Source organism: Ceratina calcarata, unplaced genomic scaffold (genome assembly GCF_001652005.2).
Source record: "Ceratina calcarata isolate Rehan_Ccalc_2016 unplaced genomic scaffold, ASM165200v1 scaffold192, whole genome shotgun sequence".
Classification (NCBI taxonomy): domain Eukaryota; kingdom Metazoa; phylum Arthropoda; class Insecta; order Hymenoptera; family Apidae; genus Ceratina; species Ceratina calcarata.
This window is the reverse complement of record NW_017140723.1, coordinates 259,547-263,059: the sequence shown is the minus strand read 5'-3', so window position 1 is coordinate 263,059 and position 3,513 is coordinate 259,547. Positions and strand designations below refer to the sequence as shown.

The window sequence follows — 3,513 nt, the reverse complement described above, 5'->3', positions numbered from 1 at the left end:
AAGCGAGACAGACAGAGGGGAATGTGGAAGAACGTACAAAATGGAGCGAGCGAGGTATAGGGGAGAGGGAAGGCGGGAGAGAGAAAGAGCAGTAATAGGCTTGTGTATGCGTCCGATAGGGTAAAGGGTAAGAAGGACGGAAGGTTTGCACACAAGCAGTGAGGAGAAGAGGTGTGGTGGGACGTAATCGAGGTGGGGGTGAAAGGAGAACGTTAGAGGGGTGGCGGAGGGGAGGAGTGAGGGGGCGCTGCCGTCGAACAGTCGGTGTCGCGCCAGGCCCCCGCTAGCGGCTAGCCAAGCAAGCAGCAAGCAGTCGCAATCCCGTCGCCTAACCAGCATCGCTCGCCTTACCTTTTCACCCTCTTACAAAATCGCATCGAGGCTTCCGTCAGCTGCATATATTTGTCCCGTTCCATCAGCCGGTCCCTCCGACGTCGTTCGTCGTCGCCATCGCCGCCAGCACCGCCGTCGTCTTTGCCGTCGCCGTCGCCGCTGCTGCTACTGCCGTCGTCATCGTCGCACACGCAGTACGTGGTCGTTATTGCTCTCGCAATCGTCGTCCAGTCGCGCGTGGTTTTTCGCAGCGGTTTTATTAAAGGGAAAGCGCGAGCGAATATAAAAAGCGGAACTCTCGTGATCGAGTAAGCTGATTATGATTTGGAACAGTGCAGCAGGTCAGTACGTATCCGGACCAGCGTTGTTAAAGTGAGAACAAGTTTTTCGTGTTTTTTGTGTCGCGATCCAGCTGATCGGCTGGAAACATTCGAGTGAGATTAGCAGAAGAAGGATAGTATTATTTTCGTCGTGTCTCTCACCTCGTTCATAGTGAAAAACATAGCTAGTGCAGCATCTCGAGGAAGAAGAGATATTAAAACGGAGCTCGTATGTCACACGTTCAGAGAACAAACCGTGCCACCATTGATACAAGTGCTGACAAATAAGATATTGCATATATCTATTTTGGTGTGTTGTTCGTTACCACAGTGAGAAGTTGCAAGTTCTGAAGAACCAGCGAGAACTCACCGACCGCCTAACCTGTCACGGTGACCGACATCACGGCGAGGTCGCGGCTGATACCTCCGCGTGTTCCGGTGCAAGGTAGTACAGACCTCTCTATTTTACGATACGTTCGATCGCGTACGCGTGCATTCATATATGTTCCTATGCATACAGCCGTGAAGCAGATAAATCGTTAATTGTCATTAAACGCGCGTGGTCACTATGAGCTGTATGCATTTCGACATATATTGTACCGTATACGCCGTCATCCCGGTGACGTCATCGTTTCTGTAATTTCATTTTTGCGCGATTCCAGAAACGACGATGTTCTATTTCCATTGGTTACGCCGCTCGCGAGCTACGTAGATTATTGTACAAAAGATCATTTCACACGTCCCTCATCCGGGTGTCCGTTCCCCCATACGTGTCTTTGAATCATTCGAACTGTTAACATGTTTTTTCCCTGCACGTTTTTGCTCATTGATCTCCGATAACTCATTCATCGTTGCACCATATTTTTCGTACACATTTTTTACGGCACGTCAACCAATGTCGTTTCTATACAAACCATAACTTTCGAATTGTTGGTACGTATGCATTGCTGTACCATTGACATTCATCATTAGCGAAATTGTTGGTTTTATTGCGCGCGCGTTATCGTTGTTTTCTCCGTTACCATTGCAACGCAGGGAAAAACGTGCGCAAATACGCTTCTCCAGTTCGTACTTCTGCAGGCTAGATTGACATCTCGATTTGTACACGCTGACATTCGAACATGGTATAATATTTATTGGCAATTGTTGTAAGGGGTCATTCTTAGAATCGTAAATACACGTGCAAATTAAAGCCACTTAAAGTACGTTTTACGCTCGGTACCATGCATCAATCGTTTAACCACGTGTTAAATCCTGTTCCTTTGACGCAACAATATTTGTTGCTTGGTAACGATGCAAATTTTACATTACAATGGTGTAGGATAAGGGGAAACAGGTGTGCGTGCGTAAAATGTGTGAAAATGTTAAAGATTATTCGAGAGCATGCGGTATGAGCGTGTCTCTGATGTCACTCTAGCGAGCGTTGACAATTGGCGATCGCGGTGAATGTATAAAAGAAGCCGCTGCGGGAAGCGTGAGCATTTTTAGAACAAAATTTTAAGTTTCTGATCAATCAAGTCATTACCATTCCACAAAAACTCTTTTTTCATATAAAATTCCTGAGTTTTATTTTAAAAACGTAAAGTAATTTCCGTTTTGACCTCAGCACCATTGTTGATATTTGCAATGATTCATTTTCTTCTTTGAAGCTTTTAAGCCATTTCTATGTGTCTGTCACTAACAGCACAAACACTACAAATGCGTCTTGCTGCATTTGCTGCTGGTTTCCTAAGTTAAAGCTCAAACAGAACGAGCGCAAATTTTCAAGTTTTCGATTTCATTCTCGGTGTCCATAATTTACAAGTTAACAAACCGACGAATCAATTAAAACTACCGAGTAATCATAGCAACCAGAAAGATCAGACTTTCAAATAAAATCAGGTTGATTCCTTATTTGCCAATATCCAGGCGGAAATCGATTGGCCAATTATACCAATGAAAAAACCGCTTGAACCTTTCCTGGTAGCTAGTTGTAATTGAAACATTAGTATGGCGAGCAGCTGGGTGTTGTAACATTCGTTTATTTTGAAATAAACTATTTGTAGTTATTCTATCAATATCTTGACGACAAATTATGAGTGCCCGAAGTTCGTATGTCGTCATTCATTTCCATGTTTTAATCTTTAATTTTAATTTACTTCGGAGTTTCGTAGCACTTTGCACGTGTTTCACGACACGGTTGGTTTCATTGAGTCTATAATTTAATGACCCTGTGTTCTTGATACACAGCAAAAATACTACACAATATTATTTCCGTGAAGTTTTCCTTCCGCGGGCAAAAATATGCTGCGGACGTAGACAGGTCTGAAACTCTGTATGCCTTTAGGGCTCACGGTTACTGATGTAGATGCATCACCTGTGCCAGGCACGTTTCTAAAACAAGATAATATGATGCGTGAGAGGAGTACTCGGGAAACTCGTTAATTTAGAATTTAGAGCTTCTAACTGGCGACTGTGATAAATATCGCGTAACTCTATTTTTCTCGAACGATAAACTGCTATTTTAACTGTTCTCCGAGGTTTTTTGTTAATGTGTTCACACATATATCTTATTTAACGTTGTTTCATTTCTGAAAAGCATGGACTACCAATTGGGCAATTATGTATTCTATAAATACTTCGTGAAAAGTACGATTACTTAGTTGTTGAATTGTGAAAAATGCGACAATCGAAATGTAAGGGAGTTTAATGGATTATTGTGTACAGAACGACTACGGATAGTGTGTCGTATCTGTATGTGTTTACACTGTGTGAACAACTTGTAATGAGTGTCACTTAAAGTCCAACACACTTTAAAATCGAATGAATCTTCTGATTCAGTTTTAAAAGAGTTATGTGGAGCTTTAAGGAATTTTAAGTG

The 3,513-nt window shown here is 42.8% G+C and overlaps 1 protein-coding gene across 2 annotated transcripts in view; it reads left to right on the top strand.

The window, feature by feature from the left end:
* The first annotated feature begins 265 nt into the window (after positions 1-265).
* The window catches only part of LOC108621988 (uncharacterized), a 146,433-nt gene continuing 143,185 nt past the window's right edge, over positions 266-3,513 (top strand). For both annotated transcript variants that reach the window (XM_026811143.1, XM_026811142.1), the window contains exon 1: positions 266-1,098. The gene's annotated coding sequence lies outside the window, so the exon portion shown is untranslated. The remainder of the gene's footprint in view (positions 1,099-3,513) is intronic.